Source organism: Oncorhynchus nerka, linkage group LG23, assembly GCF_034236695.1.
Source record: "Oncorhynchus nerka isolate Pitt River linkage group LG23, Oner_Uvic_2.0, whole genome shotgun sequence".
Classification (NCBI taxonomy): domain Eukaryota; kingdom Metazoa; phylum Chordata; class Actinopteri; order Salmoniformes; family Salmonidae; genus Oncorhynchus; species Oncorhynchus nerka.
The window spans coordinates 52,151,108-52,173,920 of NC_088418.1; positions in this window are offsets into that span (position 1 = coordinate 52,151,108).

Genomic DNA, 22,813 nt, shown 5'->3' on the forward strand with positions numbered 1-22,813 from the left:
GTGTGTGTGTGTGTGTGTGTGTGTGTGTGTGTGTGTGTGTGTGTGTTGGTGTGTCTGTGTGCTCCATAGGGAACAGAGACTGGGGGTCCAGTCTAGGGGCTGTACAGAGGTTAACCACTGGGGTCAGTAATTGATAGGCCCCTCTTTTTCGATCTGTTCTCCCCCTCGGCGCCTGCTGCCGGCCAAAGAAAACTTTAAATAACCATCTAAAGCAAACACCAGTGCCGCCATGCCGCCATGTTCCATTTCTTCTCCTCTTTCCACTTCAGGGTTCTGTCATAAAACGTTTTGGCCGACTCGGCCGAGACGTATTTAACATGCTTTATGCATTTCCCGTTCCGGACATAGCCTATGAGAGAGGGGAGAAACAATAACAACCCAGTCCAACAACAGGAAGTTTGTTTTCAGATCAGACCAGGAGATTAAGGGGGGTTCAACTTTAATGGCATCACGAAGGAGGTCGAGTCTTGTTTACAGCTGTAATTAATGTAGTAATGTAGGAATAAAATTAGATTGATTGGGAAATGTTAGTTTTGGCCGGTCAGCAGGGCATTTATGGGGTCGTTGATTGTTGTTAATGGTGATTTAGGTGAAAATACAAGTTGTGCTCCTTGGGAAGTACAAGGAGGTGTGGACCTAAAACAAAGCCTACCATATTTTGTATTGTAAAGTCTTTGGTGTGGACTGTGGTTATATAAAAGAGAAAAGGTGAAGTGAGAACTTGTGAAACCATGAAAGGAGTCTAAATCTAAAGAGTTTTGCTTTTCATGTATGCTTTTCTCCTCAAAACCCAGAGAAGTCTGACTCTATTTATCTAAACTATATTTCCATTAGAATTATATGACGAAAAACGTATTGTAGCTGATCTATCTATTCACCTTACTTAAAGTACGTAGCAACATCAGTAGGTCTTGGCAGAGTGCAGAGGAAACTCCCAGTGTCTAATACATTATGTTGCTGTGCTGTAGTTAAGAGTACTGTACTGTACCGCACCCTGTGTGATCTGTACCTGTGTGGGTTGGTTCTTTCTGCCTCAGCTCTTCTCTTTGATCACGCCCCGTTGACCGTAGCTTGTGCGCTAGAGCCTTTAATCTTGACCTTAATTCTGTTAATAGCTAACACACACACACACACACACACACACACACACACACACACACACACACACACACACACACACACACACACACACACACACACACACAAAGTAATGTTTCCACAAGAACAGTAATGAGCCAAACATGCTCCCAGGTTGAGCACCGCGTGCCAAAACCTCAGGAGTGGTAGGAATGGAAAGTGGTGCCAAAGTCACTGTTTGGAACATCAACTACGGGGTGAGAAGTGCAGTTAAGCTCATGGACTCCTTTAGAGGCCCGGCTCATGCAAGAGCCATTTCTCAATATACAGCAGAGGAAACCTGGGTACACTCCACTGGTCCTCAATGCTCAGGGACCAACATGGGCCATGATAAGGTGCTGGTGGTAGGAACCTACTCAGCACTAGTCTCAATCAATGGATTGTGCTGGTACTCTGTGTGTGAGAGAGAGAAAGAGAGATAGAGAGAGAGAGAGAGAGAGAGAGAGAGAGAGAGAGAGAGAGAGAGAGAGAGAGAGAGAGAGAGAGAGAGAGTGTGTTTGGGGAAGGAGGGGGGACTGGCGTTTGGAGGGAGAATTTGGAGGAAATGTACATGACTTGTTCATGTATGGACAAGAAATCCCAATGCAGATATTCAACATTAACCCCAAATATGTTTATAGACTAAGGTCATTCAATCAAATTACGGATGAAAATGAAACTTTGTTGAGTGAAGTATGAAGTTGTCAATGAAGTAATGAAGTGTGTGTGTGTGTGTGTGTGTTTGCGTGTGCGTGTGCGTGTGTGTGTGTGTGTGTGTGTGTTTGTGTGTGTGTGTGTGCGGTTTGTTCATATAATAACCACTCAGCATCCGGCAGGCATTGATCATGACTTGATAGCAACTAGTTCCTACAAGGTACTCCATATCTATCTACTGCAACAGATTGAGAGATAGAGAAAATGAAACGGAAAGAGAGAGAAAGGAGGGTGAGAGGGAGAGAAAGAAGCGAACAGAAGGGGCACACAAAGAAAGAAAGAGAACTATAGGAAAAATATCAAACTTTCACAAAAGTGATTAGTACATGTGCATAAATGTATTGGTTCTTTACGCTCCATAGAATATATGGTACATGTTTTGCTTCTTCATGCTCTATAGAGTCTAGTGTAAGTGTACTGGTTCTTCAGGCTCTGTAGAGTCTAGTGTAAATGTATTGCTTCTTCAGGCTCTATAGAGTCTAGTGTAAATGTATTGGTTCATCAGGCTCAATAGTCCAGTGTAAATGTTTAGCTTCTTCACGCTCTATAGAGTGTAGTGCAAATGTATTGGTTCTTCAGGCTCTATAGAGTGTAGTGCAAATGTATTGCTTCTTCAGGCTCTATAGAGTCTAGTGTAAATGTATTGCTTCTTCAGCTCTATAGAGTCTAGTGTAAACGTATTGCTTCTTCAAGCTCTATCGAGTCTAGTGTAAATGTACATTTTTCAGGCTCTATAGAGTGTCAATGTATTTGTTTTTCAGGCTCTATAGATTGTAAATGTATTGGTTCATCAGGCTCTATAGAGTGTAAATGTATTGGGTCATCAGGCTCTATAGAGTGTAAATGTATTGGGTCATCAGGCTCTATAGAGTGTAAATGTATTGGTTCATCAGGCTCTATAGAGTGTAAATGTATTGGTTCTTCAGGCTCTATAGAGTGTAAATGTATTGGTTCTTCAGGCTCTACAGAGTTTAGTGTAAATGTATTGATTTTTCAGGCTCTATAGAGTGTCAATATATTTGTTTTTCAGGCCCTATAGAGTGTAAATGTATTGGTTCATCAGGCTCTATAGAGTGTAAATGTATTGGTTCTTCAGGCCCTATAGAGTGTAAATGCATTGGTTCATCAGGCCCTACATAGTGTAGTGTAAATGTATTGGGTCATCAGGCTCTATAGAGTGTAAATGTATTGGTTCTTCAGGCCCTATAGAGTGTAAATGCATTGGTTCATCAGGCCCTACATAGTGTAGTGTAAATGTATTGGGTCATCAGGCTCTATAGAGTGTAAATGTATTGATTCTTCAGGCCCTACAGAGTGTAGTGTAAATGTATTGGTTCTTCAGGCCCTACATAGTGTAGTGTAAATGTATTGGTTCTTCAGGCCCTACATAGTGTAGTGTAAATGTATTGATTCTTCAGGCCCTACAGAGTGTAGTGTAAATGTATTGGTTCTTCAGGCCCTACATAGTGTAGTGTAAAATTATTGGGTCATCAGGCTCTATAGAGTGTTAATGTATTTGTTCATCAGACTCTATAGAGTGTTAATGTATTTGTTCATCAGGCTCTATAGAGTGTAAATGTATTGGTTCTTCAGGCCCTACAGAGTGTAGTGTAAATGTATTGGTTCTTCAGGCCCTACATAGTGTAGTGTTAAGGTATTGGGTCATCAGGCTCTATAGAGTGTAAATGTATTGGTTCTTCAGGCTCTACATAGTGTAGTGTAAATGTATTGGTTCATCAGGCTCTATAGAGTGTAAATGTATTGGTTCTTCAGGCCCTATAGAGTGTAAAGCATTGGTTCATCAGGCCCTACATAGTGTAGTGTAAATGTATTGGGTCATCAGGCTCTATAGAGTGTAAATGTATTGGTTCTTCAGGCCCTACAGAGTGTAGTGTAAATGTAATTGGTTCTTCAGGCCCTACATAGTGTAGTGTTAATGTATTGGGTCATCAGGCTCTATAGAGTGTTAATGTATTGGTTCTTCAGGCTCTATAGAGTGTAGTGTAAATGTATTGGTTCTTCAGGCTCTATAGAGTGTAGTGTAAATGTATTGGGTCATCAGGCTCTATAGAGTGTTAATGTATTGGTTCTTCAGGCTCTATAGAGTGTAGTGTACATGTATTGGTTCTTCAGGCTCTATAGAGTGTAAATGTATTGGTTCTTCAGGCCCTACAGAGTGTAGTGTAAATGTATTGGTTCTTCAGGCCCTACATAGTGTAGTGTTAATTTATTGGGTCATCAGGCTCTATAGAGTGTTAATGTATTGGTTCTTCAGGCTCTATAGAGTGTAGTGTAAATGTATTGGTTCTTCAGGCCCTACAGAGTGTAGTGTAAATGTATTGGTTCTTCAGGCCCTACATAGTGTAGTGTAAATGTATTGGTTCATCAGGCTCTATAGAGTGTAAATGTATTGGTTCTTCAGGCCCTACATAGTGTAGTGTAAATGTATTGGTTCTTCAGGCTCTATAGAGTGTTAATGTATTGGTTCATCAGGCTCTATAGAGTGTAAATGTATTGGGTCATCAGGCTCTATAGAGTGTAAATGTATTGGTTCATCAGGCTCTATAGAGTGTAAATGTATTGGGTCATCAGGCTCTATAGAGTGTAAATGTATTGGGTCATCAGGCTCTATAGAGTGTAAATGTATTGGTTCATCAGGCTCTATAGAGTGTAAATGTATTGGTTCTTCAGGCTCTATAGAGTGTAAATGTATTGGTTCTTCAGGCTCTACAGAGTTTAGTGTAAATGTATTGATTTTTCAGGCTCTATAGAGTGTCAATATATTTGTTTTTCAGGCCCTATAGAGTGTAAATGTATTGGTTCATCAGGCTCTATAGAGTGTAAATGTATTGGTTCTTCAGGCCCTATAGAGTGTAAATGCATTGGTTCATCAGGCCCTACATAGTGTAGTGTAAATGTATTGGGTCATCAGGCTCTATAGAGTGTAAATGTATTGGTTCTTCAGGCCCTATAGAGTGTAAATGCATTGGTTCATCAGGCCCTACATAGTGTAGTGTAAATGTATTGGGTCATCAGGCTCTATAGAGTGTAAATGTATTGATTCTTCAGGCCCTACAGAGTGTAGTGTAAATGTATTGGTTCTTCAGGCCCTACATAGTGTAGTGTAAATGTATTGGTTCTTCAGGCCCTACATAGTGTAGTGTAAATGTATTGATTCTTCAGGCCCTACAGAGTGTAGTGTAAATGTATTGGTTCTTCAGGCCCTACATAGTGTAGTGTAAAATTATTGGGTCATCAGGCTCTATAGAGTGTTAATGTATTTGTTCATCAGACTCTATAGAGTGTTAATGTATTTGTTCATCAGGCTCTATAGAGTGTAAATGTATTGGTTCTTCAGGCCCTACAGAGTGTAGTGTAAATGTATTGGTTCTTCAGGCCCTACATAGTGTAGTGTTAAGGTATTGGGTCATCAGGCTCTATAGAGTGTAAATGTATTGGTTCTTCAGGCTCTACATAGTGTAGTGTAAATGTATTGGTTCATCAGGCTCTATAGAGTGTAAATGTATTGGTTCTTCAGGCCCTATAGAGTGTAAAGCATTGGTTCATCAGGCCCTACATAGTGTAGTGTAAATGTATTGGGTCATCAGGCTCTATAGAGTGTAAATGTATTGGTTCTTCAGGCCCTACAGAGTGTAGTGTAAATGTAATTGGTTCTTCAGGCCCTACATAGTGTAGTGTTAATGTATTGGGTCATCAGGCTCTATAGAGTGTTAATGTATTGGTTCTTCAGGCTCTATAGAGTGTAGTGTAAATGTATTGGTTCTTCAGGCTCTATAGAGTGTAGTGTAAATGTATTGGGTCATCAGGCTCTATAGAGTGTTAATGTATTGGTTCTTCAGGCTCTATAGAGTGTAGTGTACATGTATTGGTTCTTCAGGCTCTATAGAGTGTAAATGTATTGGTTCTTCAGGCCCTACAGAGTGTAGTGTAAATGTATTGGTTCTTCAGGCCCTACATAGTGTAGTGTTAATTTATTGGGTCATCAGGCTCTATAGAGTGTTAATGTATTGGTTCTTCAGGCTCTATAGAGTGTAGTGTAAATGTATTGGTTCTTCAGGCCCTACAGAGTGTAGTGTAAATGTATTGGTTCTTCAGGCCCTACATAGTGTAGTGTAAATGTATTGGTTCATCAGGCTCTATAGAGTGTAAATGTATTGGTTCTTCAGGCCCTACATAGTGTAGTGTAAATGTATTGGTTCTTCAGGCTCTATAGAGTGTTAATGTATTGGTTCATCAGGCTCTATAGAGTGTTAATGTATTTGTTCATCAGGCTCTATAGAGTGTAAATGTATTCGTTCATTAGGCTCTACAGAATTTAGTGTAAATGTAGGTTATTCAGGCCCTATCTCTTCCCTAAGACTGGTGAACCTGTGAGTCTCTGCTGTTACAAAGCCTAGTTTATACTCTCATCCAGGGCTTGGCCAGGAGGATACCAATCCTTACAGTGATGATCAAAACAAGTATCATGATCCCAATCTGTGAACAGATGGTCTATCCGTTCCCTATCTAAAAGGAAATGGAACAGATGGCTTGACCTCATCCAGTTGTAACACTCTACACATGAGCGATACAAACAGATGAGACTTGATTGTGCGATCCCATTTCCATGGAGTAGACTCACGCTAACATGTCCTCCACTGTAACATAGCGTCACATATGTGTATGTATCCATTCACACCTTCCTATCTTTTGTATCTACACGAAGGCTAACATTTCACTCATCCATCAGCACATCTACTGTGTGTACATAGAGTCCCATTTTGATTCATGGTCGTTTTAACAGGCTAACATCCATAGGTACTGTACCATGACCATGCGTCTCCTGCTGGATGTATATAATCATTATGGTGGATGAGCAGACTCAGATGGTCCTCTTCTTATCTCTATGATTGGTGGAATTCAGCTTCAGCAGTCATTAGGCCTATATGCTTCGTGGCTGGTCTGCAGTTATTCAACCATACAGTATAGTCCATGTTAAGATAGTAGGGGAATCAGTGGATAATGTCAATACGTAATGTAACAAGAGGAAAATATCAAATTCATGTAAAAGACGGAATCATGTGTGTGAGTGCTTGGTGAGTGCAGGTCTGTTTGTCATATTTATATTTGGTATAAGAACTTGGTTGTTTGGTCCAATAACTTTCTGTATGAATAAATAAATGCATTTAAATGGTGAAACCTTACATGGAAAAAAATGACTAATCCATACTATAGTATATTAGGATTTTTTGTACTTTTTACTGTTCAATTAATTGTTATCAACACTTTTTTTAATCAAATGGTTGTATTTTGAATTCCAGATACCTGTTTTTATATGATATATTTTCTAGATGTTTGTTTTGGTTACTTTATTGCCTTTCCTCCAGTCAAGTGCGTCAGTCAGGTAGAGAGGATGTGAAGTCATTTCAGTTTAGAGCCTTTGCCTTAGTGAACTGCCTCTGGCGGAGAATACAGCAGAGAGAATGAGCGAGAGGAGAGAAGTACACAACATGTCAACAGACAACTATCTCTCATATTCCATCTGAACGCTGTCTTCGTCCAAGGCTCCATTTGTGTAGTCAACATCTTAAAAGGGTCTTGCCTCATCTCCTCTTTTTATTCTCTCTCTCTCTCTCTCTCTCTCTCTCTCTCTCTCTCTCTCTCTTAAATTTCGTTCTTCTTATTTTTTAAACTGTTTGACTCTTAATACACAGATATCACAGTCTGGGCCTCGCAAGTTTTTTGAAAAATGAGCACATTACTTCCTACATCTCCCTTCCTTATTTTTATGTCACAATAAATATTTCCATTTGTATGCAAATGATTATCTACTGACCAAGAATGGATCAAAAATGGTCTTGTTTTCATTGTAGTGTGTGTGTGTGTGTGTGTGTGCGGGAGGCGGGTGTGTGTGAGTGAAAAGGCCTGCCTAGGATGGGGCCCGACTCTCGCTGGAAGAGAGGAGAGAGAGAGAGAGAGAGAGAGAGACACTCCTCATTTAAAGAAGTAAATAATCTCCCATTGCATTCTATTATTTATACCCCGTGCCTTGAAAGTGACTGTATTAAGTTATAAGTTATAAGTAGTTAGAAGTTACTTACTTTAAACTGAGGGGGGAGAAGAAAGCTGACGCTCTGCTTAGCTGAGTTCCCCCCAAATTGCTGACATAATTACATGAATGTCATTTTTTTATGACTCACAGAAAATCTTGGCATTTTCACTGAAGCAGATAATTAGACTTGGAATAAAGCAGGGGCGGAATAATTAATACATCAAAACTAGATGAACTTTTTATAATTATTTTTATTTAATCTCCATTCTAATTATTGTTCTAGTCGGCTGAGCGAGATTGCCTCTCTCATTCAGGGTGTGAAATGCACCCGTAGCGCTCAATCCTTACCCAGTGAAATATCAACTGAGCGTGGAGACGGGAAATCATAGAGCCCTCCACTATTCTCTTCCCCCTCTCTCTTTCTCTCTTCCCCTCTCTCTCTCTTCTGATTGAACTGTAATTTACATTTCTCCATTACGCCAACAAACAATTTACACACACCTGCCACACTTTATTTATTCATTTTCCTCCCTCTCTCCTCTCTTCCTCTGTCCCCAAATGTATGGCAATCAATATTTCCCCAGCTTTTAAATGAGTTTGTTAATTAGTCTAATGTAGTTTGGCTAGAGGTTATGTTCCTCTCTCCGTATCTCTTGCCTTGTGGATAAACATTTTCTTAAAACAACTAACTAGAGTAGGAAGTATAAAGTGTGTATCTTCTGAAAGTCTTGCTGACCACAGAATGAATGTTCCCACTTATCTATAGTGTGACTTGCTCTACCAGGAACCTGCCTCCGTAAAGGAAGCCAGCAGCTTATCAGATAAGACCTCAGTTTAATGCTGAAATAAGCATAATTAACACCCTCACAGAGCCCATACACACACACACACACACACACAGACACAAATGAGCTGGCACGCATATGCACGAATACGCACACACAGAGTTATCACATTCTTAGAGTTGTATAAACAGCTTAAAAGTACAAATATCATCAGGTGTGTATTCCTCTCGAGTTCAGTGTATCAGACCACTGAGGTATTTCAGTTTGGAAAACTGAATATATAATGTTCTGCTTTTCCTAGATGAAAATGTACAGGATTTGATACAATGTGTTTTGGTTAAAGCTACGGTCTAACTACGAAGTAGGCTTCTTCATGAACATCAAGGTATTTTCCCGTAAAAGTGAATTCCAATAACTGTCTATGATTAGAAAACACTACATTGAAAGTCAACATGTAGCCTAAAATATCAGTCCAAAAATGTCTCCATTATGTTTGTGCACCGACATTTGAGTGGTGGCTGATTTTGATACTTAGATTGTTATTAAAAAAAGAGATTATGAACTAATGAAAGGCAGCAGCTAAATTAAAAAGCCATGAAATTAAATAAATCCTTCCATTTCTCCTATTTCCATGATACTCCGTGTGTATTCACTAGATTAAAATTACCGCTCTATTAACTGTTAATACACAACACAAGATCTGATTTAATTAACATCAGATTTAATTGAGGCCCTTACAATTGCAGTTCAGATAGAAACGATTCCCGACTGCTATAATTAAACAAATGTAATGTAAATCCTAAAAAATGCCTTTTCAAAAACAGCTTGATGTGTATCCAAGGCAAATCACTTAATTGAAATAAGAAACAAAATAAATATTAATATTATTATTTGTTTCCATCGATTCATATTTCTGCCAGGTTTTGTGTGTGTTTGATGTGAATAATATACTGTAATTTAATTAAAGAGGTAATAATGTAAAAAAAAATATATCAAATGAATGTCATTTTTTCCCCCTTATTTGAATTCCTTTAATGACAGAGTGTGTTCCGTTTTGTTGTGAGGGGATTCTTAATGAGTAAATACCTTCACAAACCTTAAACTAGATTTACATGACAGAAAGAGAGATCATTCTCTAATTGAATCAAGTCATAATCACACACATTTATCATTGCCTCTTTATCCTTCTTTATTTACACATCAACCCAGATTCTCCCTGCTACTCTAGCAGCTAAAACTAGTACCATCGCCTTTCTTCAAAAGTCTGTCCTGATTTCCATAAGCAGCATCTAGATGTGGCTTATTGAGTCGCTAAATTCTAATTGTATTAGATGGAGTATCTCAGAAACGCTGTAACCTGTGTTTATGGTTTGGGTGATGTGCTGTTTCTTGTTTCTTGTTTGCGAGAGTTGATATTCCGTGTGCGTTTAGTGTGGTATCAGGATCAGAGCAGATAGCATCCTCTTATCGCTGTGTTATATTCTTTTCTATGGGACAATATTTTTGGCATTACCAATGTAATCTGGAGTATCTGCCTGGTTGTGTACTGCGTATGTGTGTGTGTGTCTGTGAGTGTGTGTGTGCACGTGTGTGGTTACTCTGTTCAGCTTTGTGGCACTATGCTATACCAGATGGGGAGTGAAGCCGCACCACTCTCATAAGTACGCAGTGCCACCATGTGTTGGATGGTGATACTGCAGGTCAGTGGTTATCTCTGGCCTTGATAAGGACTAAGAGAACTGTACTGGGAGAAGATGTAGACGACAAAGCAAGATTACCTTTAAGTCCACCGGTTGAGCTTATGTGCGTCTCTGCTTACATACCTGTCTCGCTTGTTCCTGTGCATGTTTGTGGTTGCGTGTTGGTGTACGTGCTTGGGTCTGTGTGCATGTGTGCATGTGTGTGTGTGTGTGTGTGTGTGTGTGTGTGTGTGTGTGTGCTGGGTGGGTGGGTGAGCTGTCGGGTGCCGAGGACAGGTCAGGTCCTGGGGAATGTGAGGCATCAGAGAAAGCAGACAAAACACGTCATATCCCTATCATGTGAATAACTGCCTCTCAAATGTTCAGTAATCTACTGTCCCATCAGCAGCAGAGACTGTACGGTACAAAGACAGCCAGGCTGGCTGGAATAAAGCCTCTTTGTGACATGTTGAAGACTTGTTTATGTGTACACCTCTGATTTATATCAACGTTACAACCCCACACTGTTGTGGAAAACCCAATCCAACGATTAGGCAGAGACTAATTTAATGGTATAGTAGGATTGATTTGAATGCATACAAGCAGCTGCAAGGTAGATCTGTCTCTCAGTCAGGGAAGGATCTCCAAAGAGTAAATGGTATGTCCCTTATATAGTGGGAGATGGTAATAGAATGATATTGTTACGCAACCGTTCTTTTATACAAGCAGCAGTTCCGGAACACAATGGCCGGAGTCTATGAAGTACATCACAGTTCAACACAGAACAGAGTACGAACCTTGAGAAGTTACAACAGCTCACCCCAATTCTGCCAGCGCAACACACACGCACATACAAAATCATGTTCACATACGCTCACTGCTGATGCTGTACACCGAGTGTACAAAAAATTACATGCTGATCTTTCCATGACTTAGACTGACCAGGTGAATCCAGGCGAAAGCTATGATGCCTTAATGATGTCACTTGTTAAATCCACTCCAATAAGTGTAGATCAGTGTTCTCCAACTGACAGTCCGTGTGTGATTTTATCTGAGCAAAAAAAAAGTTGAACACAAGACTGTAAAAACACCAGCAAATCAGCTCCAAGTGATTTTAATTCTGGAAACCTCTTCCAAAGTATTCTCATGCAGAATAGAGACAGATACAGTCTGTCATCATATACAAAATTTAAGGGAGGTTTGAAATGATTCTGTTTTAGTTAAATATTATATCCGTTTGAGTTTCTTGTGGTCGATTTGCAGTTTGTAAATATGTTCCGGCCCCCTGACCATCCGCTCAAGAAAAGAATTGTCCCGCAGCTGAATCTAGTTGATGATCTCTGGTGTAGATGAAGGGGAGGAGACAGGTTAAAGAAATTGTTTTAAGCATTGAGACAATTGAGACATGGATTGTGTATATGTGCCATTCAGAGGGTAAATGGGTAAGAGAAAATATTTAAGTGCCTATTAACAGGGTATGGTAGAAGGTGCCAGGTGCACTGGTTTGTGTCAAGAACTGCAACACTGCTGGGTTTTTCACGCTCAACAGTTTCCTGTGTGTATCAAGAATGGTCCACCACCCGAAGGTCATCCAGCCAACTTGACACAACTTTGGGAAGCATTGGAGTCAACGTGTGCCAGCATGCCTGTAGAACGCCTTTCGACACCTTGTAGAGTCCACGCCTTGACGAATTGAGGCTGTTCTGAGGGCAAACGGAGATGCAACTTCTAATGTTCCTAATGTTTTGTACAATCAGTGTACACGTCGTGTTTGTGCATGCGTGAGCTTACATCCGCGTGTGTATGTGTGTCTGAGTTGTAGCCGTGTGCCTGCGTGTGTGTGTCTGAGTTGTAGCCGCGTGCCTGCGTGTGTGTGTCTGAGTTGTAGCCGTGTGCCTGCGTGTGTGTGTTTGTGCGTCTGTGAGCTCTGACTGGACAGGCAGGTTTCCTACCTCCTGGCGCCAGCGGGGATGAAGGCTTCACGCTTGGGCTGAGATTACCTGTGCGGGCGCCCTGTGTGGTGTGTTTATCAAGCATCCCTTTTTTGTTCCCGTTTCCCCCTCAGCTTGCGTCGTTTAGGACAGTCCATGCACCCAGGGAGGAAGGGCTGCAGCGGGCCAAGTCAAAGCGGGGGTGGGTGGGTGTCATCACGCACACCTCGCTTCGCCGTGAACCCCTCACCTGGTGGTGACCCGCCTGCGGGTGTTTTCACCTGGTTATCACCGTGACGATAAAGCCCCGCGCCATGACAGAGGAATGAAAACAGTTTTAGAGAGGCCAGACAGACAGGAGTCAGAGACGTAGCCTAGCGCATCACGAGGACATACCGGCATGAGGCTAAACACACTCCACCCCACCCTGCTCTAATCTAGAAACATTCACAACCCCTTGGTATCACTCAGGTCCCCAAAACATATCACTCTCTTTCCTATCTAGCTATCTTAGTCGACTGCCACATACCCACCCAGACACATCCAGCCCAGGACATTCAGTCTCTACCTAGCACCATTGTTTACATGGTAGCAGTGTTCAGCTGGAACACTTAACTATTCCAGGCATGTGCAACATTCAAGTGTGGGACCATAGTGGCCTTTCTGGTGAGTGTCAGTTGTGTGTGTAACGACCGTGTAGTGTGTGAGTGACATGAGTCAAGAGGCTTTCAATTGGTGTGACTGTGATGGCGTTAGATTGACTACGCACAACAGCGTTTGGCAGCTTGTGGGGGATCTTCGTCTCTTTAAGAGTAAAAAAAAAAGCATGTGAAAACATTCAGTTGGAATGCGACAGTTGTATTTGAACAGGGTCAATGCAGAGATATTTTACATTTACATTTAAGTCATTTAGCAGACGCTCTTATCCAGAGCGACTTACAAATTGGTGCTTTCACCTTATGACATCCAGTGGAACAGCCACTTTACAATAGTGCATCTAAGTCTTTTAAGAGGGGGGGTGAGAAGGATTACTTTATCCTATCCTAGGTATTCCTTAAAGAGGTGGGGTTTCAGGTGTCTCCGGAAGGTGGTGATTGACTCCGCTGTCCTGGCGTCGTGAGGGAGATTGTTCCACCATTGGGGGGCCAGAGCAGCGAACAGTTTTGACTGGGCTGTGCGGGAACTGTACTTCCTCAGTGGTAGGGAGGCGAGCAGGCCAGAGGTGGATGAACGCAGTGCCCTTGTTTGGGTGTATGGCCTGATCAGAGCCTGGAGGTACTGAGGTGCCGTTCCCCTCACAGCTCCGTAGGCAAGCACCATGGTCTTGTAGCGGATGCGAGCTTCAACTGGAAGCCAGTGGAGAGAGCGGAGGAGCGGGGTGACGTGAGAGAACTTGGAAAGGTTGAACACCAGACGGGCTGCGGCGTTCTGGATGAGTTGTAGGGGTTTAATGGCACAGGCAGGGAGCCCAGCCAACAGCGAGTTGCAGTAATCCAGACGGGAGATGACAAGTGCCTGGATTAGGACCTGCGCCGCTTCCTGTGTGAGGCAGGGTCGTACTCTGCGGATGTTGTAGAGCATGAACCTACAGGAACGGGCCACCGCCTTGATGTTAGTTGAGAACGACAGGGTGTTGTCCAGGATCACGCCAAGGTTCTTAGCGCTCTGGGAGGAGGACACGATGGAGTTGTCAACCGTGATGGCGAGATCATGGAACGGGCAGTCCTTCCCCGGGAGGAAGAGCAGCTCCGTCTTGCCGAGGTTCAGCTTGAGGTGGTGATCCGTCATCCACACTGATATGTCTGCCAGACATGCAGAGATGCGATTCGCCACCTGGTCATCAGAGGGGGGAAAGGAGAAGATTAATTGTGTGTCGTCTGCATAGCAATGATAGGAGAGACCATGTGAGGTTATGACAGAGCCAAGTGACTTGGTGTATAGCGAGAATAGGAGAGGGCCTAGAACAGAGCCCTGGGGGACACCAGTGGTGAGAGCGTGTGGTGAGGAGACAGATTCTCGCCACGCCACCTGGTAGGAGCGACCTGTCAGGTAGGACGCAATCCAAGCATGGGCCGCGCCGGAGATGCCCAACTCGGAGAGGGTGGAGAGGAGGATCTGATGGTTCACAGTATCGAAGGCAGCCGATAGGTCTAGAAGGATGAGAGCAGAGGAGAGAGAGTTAGCTTTAGCAGTGCGGAGTGCCTCCGTGATACAGAGAAGAGCAGTCTCAGTTGAATGACTAGTCTTGAAACCTGACTGATTTGGATCAAGAAGGTCATTCTGAGAGAGATAGCGGGAGAGCTGGCCAAGGACGGCACGTTCAAGGGTTTTGGAGAGAATAAGAAAGAAGGGATACTGGTCTGTAGTTGTTGACATCGGAGGGATCGAGTGTAGGTTTTTTCAGAAGGGGTGCAACTCTCGCTCTCTTGAAGACAGGAGGGACGTAGCCAGCGGTCAGGGATGAGTTGATGAGCGAGGTGAGGTAAGGGAGAAGGTCACCGGAAATGGTCTGGAGAAGAGAGGAGGGGATAGGGTCAAGCGGGCAGGTTGTTGGGCGGCCGGCCGTCACAAGACGCGAGATGTCATCTGGAGAGAGAGGGGAGAAAGAGGTCAGAGCACAGGGTAGGGCAGTGTGAGCAGAACCAGCGGTGTCGTTTGACTTAGCAAACGAGGATCGGATGTCGTCGACCTTCTTTTCAAAATGGTTGACGAAGTCATCTGCAGAGAGGGAGGAGGGGGAGGGGGAGGAGGATTCAGGAGGGAGGAGAAGGTGGCAAAGAGCTTCCTAGGGTTAGAGGCAGATGCTTGGAATTTAGAGTGGTAAAAAGTGGCTTTAGCAGCAGAGACAGAGGAGGAAAATGTAGAGAGGAGGGAGTGAAAGGATGCCAGGTCCGCAGGGAGGCGAGTTTTCCTCCATTTCCGCTCGGCTGCCCGGAGCCCTGTTCTGTGAGCTCGCAATGAGTCGTCGAGCCACGGAGCGGGAGGGGAGGACCGAGCCGGCCTGGAGGATAGGGGACATAGAGAGTCAAAGGATGCAGAAAGGGAGGAGAGGAGGGTTGAGGAGGCAGAATCAGGAGATAGGTTGGAGAAGGTTTGAGCAGAGGGAAGAGATGATAGGATGGAAGAGGAGAGAGTAGCGGGGAGAGAGAGCGAAGGTTGGGACGGCGCGATACCATCCGAGTAGGGGCAGTGTGGGAAGTGTTGGATGAGAGCGAGAGGGAAAAGGATACAAGGTAGTGGTCGGAGACTTGGAGGGGAGTTGCAATGAGGTTAGTGGAAGAACAGCATCTAGTAAAGATGAGGTCGAGCGTATTGCCTGCCTTGTGAGTAGGGGGGAAGGTGAGAGGGTGAGGTCAAAAGAGGAGAGGAGTGGAAAGAAGGAGGCAGAGAGGAATGAGTCAAAGGTAGACGTGGGGAGGTTAAAGTCGCCCAGAACTGTGAGAGGTGAGCCGTCCTCAGGAAAGGAGCTTATCAAGGCATCAAGCTCATTGATGAACTCTCCGAGGGAACCTGGAGGGCGATAAATGATAAGGATGTTAAGCTTGAAAGGGCTGGTAACTGTGACAGCATGGAATTCAAAGGAGGCGATAGACAGATGGGTAAGGGGAGAAAGAGAGAATGACCACTTGGGAGAGATGAGGATCCCGGTGCCACCACCCCGCTGACCAGAAGCTCTCGGGTGTGCGAGAACACGTGGGCGGACGAAGAGAGAGCAGTAGGAGTAGCGGTGTTGTCTGTGGTGATCCATGTTTCCGTCAGTGCCAAGAAGTCGAGGGACTGGAGGGAGGCATAGGCTGAGATGAACTCTGCCTTGTTGGCCGCAGATCCGCAGTTCCAGAGGCTACCGGAGACCTGGAACTCCACGTGGGTCGTGCGCGCTGGGACCACCAGATTAGGGTGGCCGCGGCCACGCGGTGTGGAGCGTTTGTATGGTCTGTGCAGAGAGGAGAGAACAGGGATAGACAGACACATAGTTGACAGGCTAGAGAAGAGGCTACGCTAATGCAAAGGAGATTGGAATGACGAGTGGACTACACGTCTCGAATGTTCAGAAAGTTAAGCTTACGTAGCAAGAATCTAATTGACTAAAATGATTAAAATGATACAGTACTGCTGAGGTAGGCTAGCTGGCAGTGGCTGCGTTGTTGACACTACACTAATCAAGTCGTTCCGTTGAGTGTAAAGTTTCTACAATGCTGCTATTCGGGGGCTAGCTGGCAGTGGCTGCGTTGTTGACACTACACTAATCAAGTCGTTCCGTTGAGTGTAAAGTTTCTACAATGCTGCTATTCGGGGGCTAGCTGGCTAGCTAGCAGTGTTGATTACGTTACGTTGCGTTAAAAGAACGACAATAGCTGGCTAGCTAACCTAGAAAATCGCTCTAGACTACACAATTATCTTTGAAACAAAGACGGCTATGTAGCTAGCTATGTAGCTAGCTACGATCAAACAAATCACACCGTTGGGACTGTAATGAAATGAAATGAAAATGTGATACTACCTGTGGAGCGAAGCGGAATGCGACCGGAATGCGAAAGTTCTATTCAGTAGACGTTGGCTAGCTGTTGGCTAGCTAGGAGTGACTCCTACGTTAAGGACGACAAATAGCTGGCTAGCTAACCTCGGTAAATTAAGATAATCACTCTAAGACTACACACTCTAAACTACACAATTATCTTGGATACGAAGACAGCAAAGACAACTATGTAGCTAGCTAACACTACACTAATCAAGTCGTTCAGTTGAGTGTGATAGTTACTACAGTGCTACGGTAGACGGTGAACGTTTGCTAGCTGGCTAGCTGCTGGGCAGATAGGTAGGAGGACGACGAAATACGATAATTACGCAATTATCACTCTAAGACTACACACTCTAAACTACACAATTATCTTGGATACGAAGACAGCAAAGACAACTATGTAGCTAGCTAACACTACACTAATCAAGTCGTTCAGTTGAGTGTGATAGTTACTACAGTGCTACGGTAGACGGTGAACGTTTGCTAGCTGGCTAGCTGCTGGGCAGATAGGAGGACGACGAAATACGATAATTACGCAATTATCTTTGATACAAAGACAGCTATGTAGCTAGCTAAGAAGAAATTGCTAAGATTAGACAAATCAAACCGTTGTACTATAATGAAATGTAATGTAATGTAATGAAAAGTTATACAACCTGCAGACCGAAGCAGACCGAAGCGCGGATGTGACCGCTCGTTCCAACCCGGAAGTACGTCAAGGGGAGAGCTGTACCACTAGTCGAATCTAGACTGTGCCCAAATCCCCCCAATCCTTGACTTACCCTCCATATCAACCCTAACACTTCCACTTCCGCATTCCTCATGTCTCCATACCCCCACTCTCTTCTTTCCCTCTCTCTGCCACAGGCCCCAAAGCCCCAAGATGCTGGTTAAATTACCCATCATGCCCTTGACCTTGGAGGTCAACCAGCATTGCAGGATGAAGCTTTGGGTGCCCAGGGAGAGGGAGTGAGGGAGGCAGAGAGAGAGAGAGAGAGAGAGAGAGAGAGAGAGAGAGAGGAAGGGTGGCAGAGAGAGGGGGGATGGTTGAGTGAGTGAGAGAGTGAGGGAAAGGAGGAGAGGTGGAGAGAGCGAGGGAGGGCAGATAGAGAGAGAGAGAGAGAGAGTGAAGGCCTCAGCCCTGGCTGCTCTCTCTTATCTCTCCCGCTTGGTGGAGTTTTAAATGATTCATTCCCTGCTGCTCCCGCCGACTTACACATCTCCATCACACGGCTGCCCGCATCCGCCCGGGGAACAGGCGGTCGCCACGGCAACCTTATCGCAGATCGCAGATTTCGGCTCCAGAAATGAAATAAAAGAGGAAATTGGCTGTATTAGCATAAGAGGAGTCAGCCTGGAGTTGAATACACACATCACCCCCAAAGCACGTACAGCCCCCCTCCTCCTTATCCCCCCATTCCTTATCAGCACTGTCTGATCGCTGCTCTCCTTTTCTTTTTTTTAGTCCTGCTTCCCGCCCCCTCACTCTTTGTTCCTGCTCGCGCTGAGGGAACAATGGAAGCAGGGGCTGATGGGTAGAAAATAGATGTGGTAGTGGCAACCTCTGACCTTTTCAGAACGAGTAAACAATGAGCAATAACCTGGGAGACGTGACTCAGCTGTCGTCGGGGGCGACAGACTGACAGCCCGCTTTATTTCCTGTCCAATAGGACCTTTTCTCCCCATCGTGTTTTTTTTAACAAATGTTATTATTGGCGTGTTTTTTTTCTTTCTGTTAACGTTTCACCTGGTCTTTCGAGACCTGATATCCCGATTTGTTTGAGCGGGGGACTGACTGTGACCTTAAAGAAAAGGTGTGACATGTTTGTTTGGCTTTCTGATGACTGTGTAACTATATGTAACTTCTTGGCTGTATTCACAAGTCAGTCTAAGGCAATCAGTCCTTTATAGGTCCTTCGGTCCCCATTACCATCCTCTGTCAATACATATATCTTATAGGCATCAAACCCCCTCCATCACTGTACAACCACAAAGACCAGGACACAATGCAGACTCTTTAAATCAGAGCCGTAAATGTGTTTTCTCCTTAGCACCTATTCTCCCTCCACAAGTGGTCCCTGATTCCCTCCCTCTCCTCCCCTCCTCTCATCTGCTCCCCCTTTCTCTCGCCTCTCTCCCCTAATTGAAGTTAAACAGCTGAGAAACGGTCTTCATGCCTCCCCAGATGGTTTTAAATGTAGACATTCTCTCTCACTTAGATTGACACGTCCCCGGGGAGGTGTGTGTGTGTGTGTGTCTGTTATGGAAATGATTTCCCCACTCACTCACATCTATTGTGTAAATCAGAGCAGCATGGGGTCCCTGTGGGACAATAACACCAATGTCAATTATCATCATTGTCATCATTACGGAAACTTTATTGTAATGTTTCTCTGTTTCTCTGTATGTTCCCCAATGACTACCAAGGCATAGATGTATCTGAATGAATGGTTTAACTCTCTTTTCTCTCTTTTTGAAGTCTCTTTAAAGTGACGCTCCAGAAAGTGGTACTCGCGAGAAAAAACGGGACCCTATTTTTTTGGCATACTTTTATTCTGATTTATTGGATGTTCTGGTCCTGAGGCTTAGTAGAACAGGTTTGTGAACTCCCAGGACCAGCTGGATGAGGGGACTCTTTTCTTTGCTCAGCTCTTGGCATTGCAGGGCTTGATATAAAGATATGAGAGGGGGTCACTGTATTTTAGATGTTTCCAAAACTGAATTGCTCTTTTTTTAGTTTTCATTATTAGTGGATATTGGCCTAACTCTGTCCTGCATGCATAGTTTGTAGTTTTCCTCTGGACATGTAGGAGAATCTTACAGAACTCTGCATGCAAGGTTTCAATGGGGTGTTTGCCCCATTTGATGAAATCTTGTTTTGCAAGTGGACCCCACACCACACTGCCATAAAGTGCAATTGGTTCAATGACACATTCAATTAGTTTTAGCCAAATTTTAATAGGCATTTCAAATTGAATTTGTTTTTTAATGGTCTCTCTCTCTCTCTCTCTCTCTCTCTCTCTCTCTCTCTCTCTCTCTCTCGCTCTCTCTCTCGCTCTCTCTCTCTCTCTCTCACTTGTATGCCAGGGATTACAGTCTAGGCTCCTCTCCCTTGGCTTTCCTCATTCCTCTCTTCTCGTCCTTCCCTGTCCCTTTTTCTCAACTACCCATCTCCCTCTCTGCTCTGCTGTGTCTCTGGATTAGTTCAGTCTTAAATCTGGACCTGGAGAGCCATCAGAAATCTCCTCCAGAACCATAGAGAGAGCCCAGACCAGATCAAACTTACTCCTGACCCAGTCCAGACTAGGCCAGCTCTCCCACTGGACCGCTCCCATGCCCCAAACACCCCCTCCACTCCCCCACCCTCACCCTGTACTGCCCCCTTGTGGCCCCTAGGGCATGTACACCCTGTTGTCCTGGTTTGAGAGAGTCCTCCTACTCCTTTAGTAGCAGTGCCGATGGCTCTCTAGGGATGGTGGTTGGTCTATGAGGAGGAGATAACTAGACGCTATGCAGTTCTGACCCAGACCAGACACTCCACCCCCTCTTGTCCTTTCACAGGACCTCATCCACTCACCCTTTATAGTGGTGTCCCCACGACACTGTATGTCACTGTCCTCTCAGCCAAACCAGGGCTAGTTTCTGGGCCCCTGTTGTATGTTCCCATAGAGGAAAGATGGTCAGGAGGAGAGGAGATGTAGATAGACAGATTCAGACACTGAGACCCAGACAGTTGTGGGTGTAGTAGTGGGTGGGTTAGTCTATCTACACTATCTATAGCCCCATGGGGTCAGAATTGGAGTAAACTCCAAAGAATCTCACTTATTGTACTAATGGCACTCTAACAACACAACTTTAGTGTCTGGTATCTACGTGTTCGCATAGAAAACTAGGAATAATGGGCAAAAGTCCAAAGGTCATTTTTCATACATCCTCTAACCTCTCCGCAGGCTTCAGCTCAGTGTGAGAACAGGCCTTAGACCGTGTTCTTCTACTTATTTCTCTGGCTACGCTGTAAGATGCTGTCTTAGTGACATTGTGCAAAGTCGATTCCCCAATTCTAAATAACACTCTATTTGCAGCAGTTAATTCGAAAGAATTCTCAATGAACTTCTTTCTCTTCTCCCCTTTCATCTATTCATCTACGTTTATTACAAGTGCCTTAATGTCAGAACAGTTCCCTTCTTGTTCCAGGGCCACTATCTCCTCGAGGGGCTCTTTACTGGTTGTCCTAACATTCTAATTCCCCATGCTTCCCCATGGTGACGTCAGCGCTGTTGGTTTGTCAAGCTGTTAATCTGGTTAGATGATGAATACTTGGTAACAGTAGGAGAGCGGTCTAAAACGGTCCAGCCAGCCAGGCATCTATCCTGCAGTATACTCTACTCGTTGGTGGTCCAGAGGATTTTTTTAACCAAAGCTTCTCTCCCTGTTTGATTGTACAGCTTGGTTGGTAAATGGTTGGAGGCTGATCGCAGCCTACGTGTGATTTCACATGGGGCTAAAGAGACGCTCAGTGCCTGTAGCTCTGTCCCACCCACACACAGTCTGCTCTGCAAACAGATCCACCACTCACTCACACTCACAATCGGGTGTGTAGGTTTGCTGTGAACCGCCTGTGGTGATGGAGGGAGCAGGGAGGGGTGAGTGTGTGTTTGTATTTATTGTGTTTATGTTTGTGCGTGTGGCTCGGTATGTGTCAGTCCCAAGACCACACATCCAGGAAGGTTCTCTCTCTCGCTCTCTCTCTCTCTCCCTCTCTCTCTCACACACACACCGTGGCAGGCGGCTCTAGCTACCCCTCCTGTAATGTTAACTGACAGGGTGAGACAGGAGACAATGATGATCCTGCACCGTCCAAAACCGGTTCGCTCCCTCCCCCTCTCCCTCCCTCCCCTCCACCTCTCCCTCCCTCTCGCTCTCGTCAAGCCCTTGTTCCTGTCCCTTGCCCTGGTGTCCGAGACCAGATAACCACAGCAGGGACCGGAGCGGGTCTGGGGGAACGAATCCCAGAGGTGGAGGGCTTTGGATCTTTCTGGTGAGGAGCACGATACCCCACTGGATTGTGGGTAGTGGTATCACACTCTTTCCTGCGCCCTCGGGGGTGAGGCGGAAGATACGGTCTCTCGTGTTCAGTCAGACCAGCGTCTCCATGTTGGTCATGGGAGATTTAGGGAGCGGGCCGAGGAGCTGTGAATGGTACCTTTGCGTGTTAGAGACTGGCATCCCAAGATGGCAGCCACAGTGTAGTCATGTTTGGACAAGTGTTTGTTTGCAGTGGGATAACGACATGGACATTTTGACAAAGGGGATTTAAAAGGAGTTGTTGAACACAACAACTCCAGCCCCATATTTGATGAAGCTACAGTATGGAGAAAGGAGGAACTCTTCTGACAGTGTGAGTTTAGTTCATGTAGCGTTGGAGAGCCACAATGGACCAAGGAGGAAGCCGTGTTTCTCTTGAAGTATATTCTTATAGGTGTTAACACTTTATTCAGATAGTAAGGAAATGAGAAAAACAGCAGATGCAGGAATTGAACACTGGTCTCCAGTGGGGAGTTGGACAGGAGACGTTCCGGGGTGTGTTACCACTGAACCACAGCTCTGCACAGAAACACGTGCATTCAAGCCCCTAAAAACATGATACGTTTGATTTGATTGGTATTAAAACATGTCGTGTCGATGAGAACTGGACTTCTGATAGGCCGGTAGTCTGAGGTTTTCATGTCATATCTCAACCTCTAAATGTCCTCTCAGAAAAACATGGTGTAAAATAGATAGCCAATACAAGAGACACATAAATAGAAATATGTGTGTGTGTGTGTGTGTGTGTGTGTGTGTGTGTGTGTGTGTGTGTGTGTGTGTGTGTGTGTGTGTGTGTGTGTGTGTGTGCGCGTGCATGTGTGTGTGTGTGTAGCGGAGGGAGAAGAAAGCAGGCCCATAAATCCTAGTGCTATCAGTGGTCCAGTCTCAACCACCCTCGTGTTCCTTTATTGAATGTTATTGTAGCCGGACAG